The sequence below is a fragment of the Cornus florida genome, unplaced genomic scaffold (assembly GCF_030987335.1).
Source record: "Cornus florida cultivar Cherokee Brave unplaced genomic scaffold, ASM3098733v1 CherokeeBrave_3.0.0_Hap2_Chr08, whole genome shotgun sequence".
NCBI classification, from domain to species: Eukaryota; Viridiplantae; Streptophyta; class Magnoliopsida; order Cornales; family Cornaceae; genus Cornus; species Cornus florida.
The window spans coordinates 81,194,068-81,205,291 of record NW_026775578.1 but is presented as its reverse complement, the minus strand read 5'-3'; the positions used below and the strand labels follow the sequence as shown (position 1 = coordinate 81,205,291).

The 11,224-nt window shown below is 38.8% G+C and overlaps 1 non-coding gene across 1 annotated transcript; it reads right to left on the bottom strand.

The window, feature by feature from the left end:
- Positions 1-4,358: 4,358 nt before the first annotated feature.
- On the bottom strand, positions 4,359-4,467 carry LOC132272190 (small nucleolar RNA R71). Its single transcript, XR_009469982.1, has one exon. It is a non-coding gene; the product is annotated as a small nucleolar RNA R71 (small nucleolar RNA).
- Between the last annotated feature and the right edge of the window lie 6,757 nt (positions 4,468-11,224).

The following is an 11,224-nucleotide window of genomic DNA, read 5'->3' as shown; positions in this document are numbered from 1 at the left end:
TGGAACCTCACTTTTTTTTTTTTTTTTTTTTTTCCTTTTCTTGCTGCAGTTGGTGCATGCCATTGGGCGTCGGCATGGGCGTCGGTGGACTCGTGCATGGGCGCCATGGCCTTCGTCTGGCCGCTGCGACGTCTCAACTTCAAACCCTCGTTTCTCTCTCGTCCGGACTACAAAAACGAGTGAACTTTTTTTTGAACTTGACTAATTTTTCGCTGTCTTTCCAACGGGGTGTTCGGTTGCACCCGGATCTTCCTGGATAATTACCAGTTTACCCTTTTATCCTTAAGTGCTCGTTTTTCTTTGTCAGGCCGTTTCTCCTTCGTCCGGACTCCGAATCATGCGATTCTTGAGTCCATCCTGATTATTTTTTTCTTATCTTTCCAGCGGTGTGCTCGGTGGCACTCGAATCCACATTTTTTTAAAATGACTATTTTGCCCCTGGGGGCTTATTTGTCATATTTTTGATCTTTTGCTTCCGCATTAGTTCTCATTGAGTTCCACGACCTCATGGAAGGTCATTTTGACTTCTTAGAGTCTTATTTTCTGTTTTCGCTTCTGCATTTTGGATCCGTTATCGGATCATCCTTACGGTTCATCACAGGACACACTGGCCTAAAAACCAGGGTCGTCACATATGATGCCCACTTGACGCTAATTTCCAAACTCAAAGTGTTGTGCATTATTTTGTGCACACGCTTGGGTTATATCATAATTTTGGCGCTGTTGCCTGGAATTAACGGTTTTGTTAGAATTAGAATAGACAATAGTGTTCATTTGATTGCTTCTATTTTTATTTTATTTTATTTTATATATTATTTTCTTATTCTTGATATTATTTGTCAATTAGGTACTTGACTACAAGGAAGGCAAACATTGGATCTTAAAACATTCATTAGAGCTTAAAGCTAGCATTGGAATTTGAAGTTGCTTAAGGACCTTTGTGAGCATTTCTTGAAAATCTCGTAGTTTAATTGTGCACTTCTTTGTATGCTTGAGATAGCCCTTGTTGAGCCTCATTATATTGCTTAAATTTTTGTCCAAGCATTGGCCCATGTGGAGGCCAATATTTTCTTACATGTGGATTTTAATTGTGAATGAAGGAATTCTTTGATCCAAGTTTGGGGGGAAATTACATCCCTTCACCTTATGCTCCTCCATCATATTTTGTTCCTTATGAGATTGAGTCCAATGTTCAACATGCATTATTTTATTATGGACTTGATGATGAGCACTGAAAAGTGCGCATTTAAACCCGTTAAGCTTAAGCATTCTAGTACCTTTATCTATCTTACTTTGCCGTTTTAGACTTATTACGTGTTATTTATATTTTCAGGCACTAATCCCAAAATTGAGCTAACTCAGCCAAATAAGAGCTTAATTGAAGCAATCATGAGATAAACCAAAGGAGGGAGCAAAGTGGAGAAAGAAAGGAGCAAAAAGGAATCAAGTTGTGTAGCTGAAAAGTTCAATCGATCCAACTTAGAGTTCGATCGATCGAACATCTATGATCGATCACAGTACTTCTCGATAGATCCAACCTTGGCCTTTGCTGAAATTCCAAGTTCGATCGATCGAACATCACCTTCGATCGATCGAACCCTATTTTGTCCTATTCAAATGATTGATCTTATCCACAGCTGTACGCCTACCAACCACTTTTGTCTTTTTCCCCATAAATATTTTGAAAATATCCCAGCCTTGTCATTATCGGGAGGAGTCAGACCACTTCGATCGATCCAAGATGCAGTTCGATCGATCGAACCCATTTTTGATCGATCCAAGTTAAGGTTCGATCGATCGAACTTCCTCCAGCGAGAAAGAGTTAAAGTCCAGCTCATTTATTCCGTCCTTCATCCAATAATTGGAGAATATGCCTTGCACGACCACAGCTCATCATGGGGTGTATTTGACCTACCTATATAAGGAATATGATACACTTTTTGAGGGAGTCTCTTGTCACACATTGAAAATTGATCTTAGAGGCTATTCTTGGAGAGGAGGAAGGAGGGAAGCTAGATCACCATTGGAGGAGATCTTCACCAACAAGGAGCAGCCATGGAGTTAGCCCTTGAGGGTTGGATCATCACCACCATGAGTGGCTAGACATCCTCTTGGGGCTAGAGTTAGCCCAAGCATGCTTTCTATACTCTAATCTTGTGTATTATTGAGGGATTAATGTTGTATGATACATCTTGATATTCATGTATATATAAATCTTGATTATTTCATGGTTTGTATGGTTTAATGCTTCCAATTAACTATTCTATTCTATCCATATGTCTATGTATGCTAGAGTAGGATATTCATGTGCTTATCCCTAGATTTAGTGTTTTTGATGCATGTCTATGTGTATTGATGCTATAGATCTAGAGATTATCAAGATGATATGCTTAATGAATGCTATTTTGGTTCATTGATGGTTTATGCCTATTCTTGATGGTTTGTGCCTCTCCCTAGTCTAGATAGCTTTATTTTCATGCTAGTAGTGTAGATTTAGTGTAGTGGTAGTGTAATGTTAGATGGGAGGACAATCTACTCTTGATGTTTGATGTTCCATGCTTGTGAGTCCAAATGGCATATTCCTCTAATATTGTGTTGTATGTGGATTGTGAGCTTAATGAAGGATTAATGACTTGTTTTGATCTATTGTGCTAACCCCATGTTGTCTAGACAATATATGCTATATTGTTTAGATATATTGTGCTCTTCACATGATGTTTAGACAATACTTGCTTGATTTGTCATCCTTGCCAATTGAATTAACCTAATGCACACACACCTTTATCATATTACAACACATCCATTACCCTCAATTAATCACTTGTTAGTAGTATAGAAAAGTATTGCTTGGTGGTGATCTCTACATCCCAAGACCTCTCTCTCTCTTGTTTACTTCATATTATTTTATTTAGTTGAATTCAATTTAGCTTAATCAACCAACCAATCAATTGTGTGATCACTCGACCTACTAACCCTAATTACCATAGTTTCACAATTCGATACACCATCAAATCCCTTGGGACGATCCCTACTCGCCTTATCTATATTTTATATAGAGAAAGGTAGTAGTGGCTTTCTATAAATGTAAAACTTGGCCACCTCCTAAATTCACAACTCTTTAAGCTTGACTTGGTATCGCGACCCTTGTAAAGGACCGGTCAGTTTTTGGCGCCGTTGCCGGGAATTTTAAATTGGCAACGTCTAATTGTGAAATTCAATTAGGATTAGTACTCTTTTGATCGTGTCTTTACTTTCTTTTTATTTTCTGTTTTTGATTGCTTATTGAATTTGTTCTCCATTGACTAGGTGCATTGAGCAAGGAGCTAGCAAAGTAATTCCAAGCTAAGGAGCAAAGCAAAGCAAAGGAAAAATGCTTAAAATGAAAAATTGTTAAGTAAAATTGCTAAACTAAGCTTTTAATTTTGGAGTTGAAGTGCTAAAGGACTATTGTGAGACCTTCTTACTCAATCTCCTTAGTTAAATCGGGGGCCCACGTGGAGGCATTGCATAGCATCATTAGATAAATCGGGGGCCCACGTGGAGGCATTTATTTGACATACATTGCATTTGAAAATTGTGGTTGTGAAGTTTAATTGCATTGTTGAGAAAGTTGCTTATTCGTGTTGCATTGTGCATGCATGGTCGTCGTTCATTGAGACCTACTCTTGTCCCTCTTGATTTGTATTTAGAATCCACTATTAGGAATCCAAGGGGAAGAGGAAGTTCACATAGAACCAATCTACCAATGGACGCTCTCAATGATGATCATGTTGAAGACCTTGGTCACATAGACCAACAAGGCATCCTTCATCCTAATGTGCAAAATGATAATATGCAAGTTCCATTAGGCATGCCTAGGCCATACATTCATCAACCTCCTCAACAACAAGGCTAAATTCCAATGGGAATTCTAAGGCCAATGTATGCACCACAACCCCCCATCATTAATCAAGCTCAATATAACCAAGGTGTCCATGTTGCACCTCAAGTTGCTAATCCACCAGTCGCATTGAGAGATCACTATGTGCCTAATGAGTATAATGCACCTACATGCATTCAATTGCCACCATTTAGAGCACACCATTATGAGATTAAAGCACAAACTATCCAAATGCTACCTAACTTTCATGGACTTCCTAGTGAAGAACCTTACAAGCATTTGGATTAGTTTCTTGAAGTTTGTTCAACCGTTCGATACACGGACATGCCGGAAGAAGTTTTAAGGCTGAAACTTTTTCCATTCACCCTTAAAGATAAGGCAAAGTATTGGTTTAACAACCTTAGGCCTTTTTCTATAACTTCTTGGGCAGAAATGCAACAAGAATTTTTGAAAAAGTACTATCCGGTTTCTAAGACCAATGCTACGAGAACCGCCATTAGAGAATTCACACATGGGGAGGGAGAAACTTTCCACGAGGCATGGGAGCGCTTCAATGAATTGCTTAGGAAGTGTCCTCACCATGACATGCCTAAATGGCAATTGGTCCAATTCTTCTTTGAAAGCTTATCGGACAATTATAAAGGCATGGTTGATTCTTCAATGGGAGGTTCTTATATAGACCGACAAGAGGAAGACGTGTGGCGTCTTTATGAGAGCATGAGTGAAAACTCTTTGCATAGAATATTGTCATCTAGGAATGGTAGAAATTCTCAAGGTAGGAAGAGTGTTGGCTTGCATCAAGTTGACCACTCAAATGATATAACCGCCGAGATGAAGTCTTTATCTCAAAAGTTTGATCAATTGATCAATTAAAACTTGGCGAATCAAGTGTCTTCCTTTCCTAACCATTCTCCTAGAGCTCAAAATGAATCATGTATGACTTGTTCTAGTGTTCTTCATTCTACTTCTAATTGTCCTCATGGACAAATTCAAAATGAACCCATTGAGCAAGTTAATGCAACATTTGTGAACCAAGGGAACAATCCTTATGGTAACCATTACAATCCGGTTAGAGGAATCATCCTAATTTTTCTTGGAAAAACCAAGGGGAGGGCTCAAACTCTTCCTAAGGCGGTTTTCAAGGGAAATACATTCCACCTCCACTTCAAAACCAAGGATCCCAAGGTTCAAGACCATATAGCTCACAAGGAAATCAATTTGTTAATTCTCATTTTCCTAACCAATCATATTCTCAAGGAAATTCTAAAGGTTCCGCTTTTGAGGAAAAGTTTTTAAATGCTTTGGGCACTCTAGAAGCAAATACTCAATTGTTGCATTCTCATTCTCAATTAATTGCCAAGCTAGAAACCCAAGTAAGGCAAATAGCTGAAACACTTAATGCTAGAGAGAAGGGAAAGATGCACATGAATGCCCCAATCAAACAACAATGTGTTGTAGAAACCAAATCCTCATTGGAAGGGCATAATGTTGAGCATGTCAATGCGGTAACAACCTTGAGAAGTGGTAGGGTAGTAGACAATCAAGTTAGAATGCCTAATGAAGAGAGTGAACCGGTACAACCTCAAGTTGTCACCCGTCCCGTTCCACACACTATTCCCCCTTCATTGCATGTGCATGATCTTGAGAATGAAAAGCCCTTAAATTGTGAGTTGAAAGATGATTTCCAAAGAGATTCATTGAAAACAGTGTTGAAAAATGTGTTTGAGAAAAGTTCTTTGAAAAATGTTATTTATGATTCTTCTTTGAAAAGTGATTTGAAATCCAATGAATTGAACAAGTCCAATGCTGAGAATTCTTTGAAAGAAAATGCTGAAAGAGTTTTTGAAAAAGCTCCATTTTCGGACTCCTTGAAAGGGTCCATTTCAAAAGAAAGGCAAAAGACCAAGAACAATGAGATAATGGATATGTTTAGGCAAGTCAAAGTCAATCTTCCACTTTTGGATGCAATTAAGCAAATTCCGGCTTATGCCAAATTCTTGAAGGACTTATGCACCCAAAAGCGGAAGAACAAGAGCCAAACATCAAAGAAAGTGGTCTTAACCGAACAAGTGAGTTCCATTCTACAATACAACACTTTGCCAAAGTTTAAGGACCCCGGTGCACCTACAACATCTTGTATCATTGGTGAACATGTCATCAACCGGGCACTTCTTGACTTAGGGGCTAGTGTTAACCTTCTTCCCTATTCGGTTTATGTCAAATTGGGCCTAAGTGAATTGAAACCGACGTCGGTGGTTTTACAACTTGCCGACCGATCCATTAAGAAGCCTAGGGGGATAATTGAGGATGTGTTGATTAAGATTGATAAGTTCTTCTTCCCAGTTGACTTTGTAGTCATTGACACGGAACCAGTGCCCAATCCAAAGAACCAAATTCCGGTTATCCTTGGCCGTCCTTTCTTGGCAACCTCAAATGCCAACATAAATTGTAGGACGGGGATAATGAAGATTTCTTTTGGGCACATGAGAGTGAAGTTGAACATCTTTAACCCCACACCCAATCCATTTGACAAATATGAGGAAGAGGTTAATGTGGTAGAGGAATATCATGATCTTGCTTGTGAAAGGAATGAGCTTTTATGTATGAACAATGTTTCAAAGCCTTCATCTTCATCTTCAGCATTGCATGCAAGAAAAGTGATTTCGAACTCTTGTTGTGAAAGGGCGTGGAAGCCCAAGGAAAGTTTTGACAAGGAACTCAAGACATCTTTTGAGTTTACCCCAACAAGTTTTTCCAAGAACCATTTGTTGGGAGTGACTCGAAACATCTCTCATCCCAAAAAGGGGGGGATGTATTGCAAGATCTTTGATCTGGGTTAAAAGAACCCTAGGTCTTACTAGAGACGTTAAAGACTAGCACCGAAATTCGTAGGATGTCAAAACCTATTCCTCCCTCATTTCTATCTTGCATTTTGATTCTTGCGAAGTCTAGATACTGTTTTTGTGGTTCATATACATTGGAAGGAACTGAGTAAGGGATTGCATGAGCATTCAAGTCATTTTGAGCATTTAGGCATAATTTCGATCGATCCAAGTTTTGGTTCGATCGATCGAATATTGGTTCGATCGATCCAACTATGGACTCGATCGATCCAGCTCTCATTTTGCACCCAACACTTAGAAAAATTTTGGACCTGCATCCAAATTCCAAAATGCATGCTCTCGGGATCTCCAAATTTTTGAAAGTTCGATCAATCGTAAACCATTTCGATCGATCGAACTATCTTTCGATCAATCCAACATGTGGTTCGATCGATCATGAGTCCCAACACTTACAAAAATTTTCAGGCCTCATCCATTTTTCAAAAATGTATGCTCTCGGGACTTTTCAAAATTTTTCATGTTCGATCGATCGAATTCCAAGTTCGATTGATCCAAGGTTCCAACACGTGTCAACTCTTGAGCCCTTAAACTTGTACCTTTTTTATCCTCTTTGATCGATCGAAATCTTTCTTCGATCGACCGAAATTTGCATCTCATTAATTTAATTTCCTTCGATTTTTCAAAATTCAAAATTCAAATTCAAAAAAAAAAAAATAAAAAAAAATAAAATTTTTAGAGTGGAGACCTAGGTTCGATCGATCGAACTCTGCATATCGTGTTTTTAAAATAAAACCGAGTTGGATCGATACACTTGGATTGATCCAACCTCGAAACAAACCCTAACCCTAAGTCTCCCTTTCTCTCAATCTCAAGCTCAATCCGGCCAACCTCCATCCCAATCATCTTCCCCATCTCCGGCGAGCCAATTCCGCCAAGGATAAGCTCCATTTTCATCGCGGCTTTGCCCCTTTTCTCTCATCTCATCTCTCTCATTTTAGAGGTAAACCGAATGCAATTTTCTTGATTCCAAGCTTAAATTGATGCATGTTATTGATTGTTTATGTTAAATCCTGTTCAATATGTATGAATCATTCATTGTTGAAGCTTTAATTTCATGATTACATGCTATACATACACACATGCATTCGGCCAAACCAAAATTGGGGGTTTTTGATTTGATTTGAAGTTGGGGAGTGTTTGGGTGTTGTTGATTGTATGAATGGTGTGTAGATGGGCCCACAAACACATTTGTGTGGGCCCCGTACTCTAGATCTCACAGATCTGCGACTTTTCAAATTCGGTATTCGCATAGTTCGATCGATCGAACTTGTGCTTCGATCGATCGAAGTAGTGAACTTCATTTCACTACCTTCGATCGATCCAATCTTGTGCATTTTCATGCTTCAATCGAAAATTTTCGGTGATCGATCGAACTTTCAAAGATCACACATACACACTCCATTCATCTTGTGTTATCTTCATGCTATCTTTATATGCACAATGCCTGTGATATTCCACATTGGATGCATTTCATACCTACATTGCTTAGCATGATTCACATTTCATCACTGTCATAGATTCATGTCATCCATATTTTGTCTATCTTATTTGACATGAATATTTCTATATTATGCTTCAAATTATTTATTCTGGTACTGATTTCCATTGCAAGTTTTTCTGTTTGCAGACCATGGATACAAATGCCACTTCTTCTGCTTCTGCCATTTCTGAGCCTCATGATCCGATGCCTCGCTTTAAAGAGCGATTTCAGATTCTTGAGGACATGCTGGTTGCCCTTAGAGCTAACTTTGCTACCCTTCGTTTGACTCTAGTGGCTACCCTCAGGAATGAAATTGCTTGCCTGCGCAGAGAGATATTGACTGCTATTGAGGGCCTCACCAGCGAAATCCGCACAGTCCACCCTACGCATCCTGCTCCCTCTATCTGATATCTTTCTATGCTCTATATCTCTGATATGCCTCTGCCACATTTGTGATATTTCTATTTTTGCAGCCAGACCTGTCGGCTTTGACTCTGGATGTATTGCACTTTATTATCATTTCTTATCTATGATGGATGTTTTATGATTTTATCTTGATCTATCACTGTTTGACTCCATCAGGTACACCACAGTGACTTCAGTGAGAGAGTGCTGCCCAATTTTTTAGGACCACTCTTACACCTCTCTCTCTATTCTCTATTTATCCCATTTTACACTTGCATGTCCACTGTGCACTGATTATCCTATCTTGTTATCTAATGAGTTTATCCGAGTGCAAACTTTTCAGGACCACAGTTTATCCCAAGTTTGGGGGGGCTATGCCACCCACTTTGGATACTTCTATCCCGATCATTCATGTCTAAAGCACTGGTATACTCTTTCCTTTGTTCTCTTCACACATTGAGGACAATGTGCAGTTTAAGTTTGGGGGTATTGGTGTATGTTTCAGTTTTGCTTTAAAATTCAAATTTTGAGCATGTCTTGTGTATTTGAGGGATATTTCTATACTTGGTCCATTTCTAGCTATGATTTTGATCTTTTGAGGACTATATTGCTTAAAATTTAAAAATTGCTTGACTTGAGAGTCCAATACTCCTTGTATGCCTTTTGAATGCCATTTAGGAGTAAATTTTTCAAAAAAAAAAAAAAAAAAATTAATATCATGCTTGCACTTGTGGTCCACATCATCTTGATTCTGTGATTGTTTTGAAATTCATTCTAGGATTCTACACTCGCACCGGCGCACGCTAGCATTCAATTGTGGGGTACATGCTTTGTTGATTATTGAATTGGTTATATCCCAATTGGGCTACTAGTGCATTGAAAGCTTTCATTCTTGATAAAGGTGGATAACAACCCCTTTTCATTGAGTAGCCGGGATTCTTGCCTCATTAAGTAGTGAACTTCTCGCGCCGAAAGGTGGAGGGCCCAAACTCTAGGTTAATAATTGATTAAAAAAAAAAAAAAAAAAAGAAGTTGCAAAAGCAATAAAAGTGAGGACTTCTCCCAAAAGGCGAGAAGTGGGAAATGATTAGATGGTTGTTGTCTTGATTTGTAGCCTAGTTGATTTGAGTTTGTAAGTCTGTTGAGGTGTCTTAACACCTAATGCCCTAAAGCCATCTGGTTTGGGAGTCATTGACCTAAAGCTCGCTACATAAATCTTCTAGAAAGATTAAGAGATCAACACATTGCACAATATTTCCATCTTTGATCCTCAATAAAAAAAGAAAAAAGAAGAAGAAAATGAGTGAAAAGAATAAGTGCACCTAGAACAATAAAGATTTAATAAAAGGTCCACTCTCTTATCTTGATGATCGGTACTAGATTTGTGTGCTAGTTTGAGGGTAAGGATGTGATTACTTCTCTAGTTGGCTAAGATAGCAACACACTTGATGCCGGACCTCTCACTTGGATTCTAGACTTGTTTTGATTTTCATGATCATTTTCTTGATATGTGGAGGACCATACTTGCTTGCTTGATATTGAAATTTTGGGAGATTGCTTAGAAACGGTTGAAAAATTGCATACTTGAGGTAGTTTTCTCCCAATGCTTGTTTGCAATATTGGTGCCTCTTTTGAAAGAATGAGCTTAATGTTTGTAGGTACCATTTCTGGAAACCCTCACGAGACTTTACTTGTCCACTAGGGGTAACCTAGGGGTTTAAAAGGCTTGTTGCATATGCTAAATGCAATCGTGTTCCCTACGAAAATGGTGTTATCATTTTACTTGCTTTCCAGTTTATACTTGTATAGTTGTTTATTTCATTCCTTTACTTCTTAGTTCACTGCGAGGGACTAGCAATATTTAAGTTTGGGGGTGTTATGAGCACTGAAAAGTGCGCATTTAAACCCGTTAAGCTTAAGCATTCTAGTACCTTTATCTATCTTACTTTGCCGTTTTAGACTTATTACGTGTTATTTATATTTTCAGGCATTAATCCCAAAATTGAGCTAACTCAGCCAAATAAGAGCTTAATTGAAGCAATCCTGAGATAAACCAAAGGAGGGAGCAAAGTGGAGAAAGAAAGGAGCAAAAATGAATCAAGTTGTGCAGCTGAAAAGTTCGATCGATCCAACTTAGAGTTCGATCGATCGAACATCTATGATCGATCACAGTACTTCTCGATAGATCCAACCTTGGCCTTTGCTGAAATTCCAAGTTCGATCGATCAAACATCACCTTCGATCGATCGAACCCTATTTTGTCCTATTCAAATGATTGATCTTATCCACAGCTGTACGCCTACCAACCACTTTTGTCTTTTTCCCCATAAATATCTTGAAAATATCCCAGCCTTGTCATTATCGGGAGGAGTCAGACCACTTCGATCGATCCAAGATGCAGTTCGATCAATCGAACCCATTTTCGATCGATCCAAGTTAAGGTTCGATCGATCGAACTTCCTCCAGCGAGAAAAAGTTAAAGTCCAGCTCATTTATTCCGTCCTTCATCCAATGATTGGAGAATATGCCTTGCACGACCACAGCTCATCATGGGGT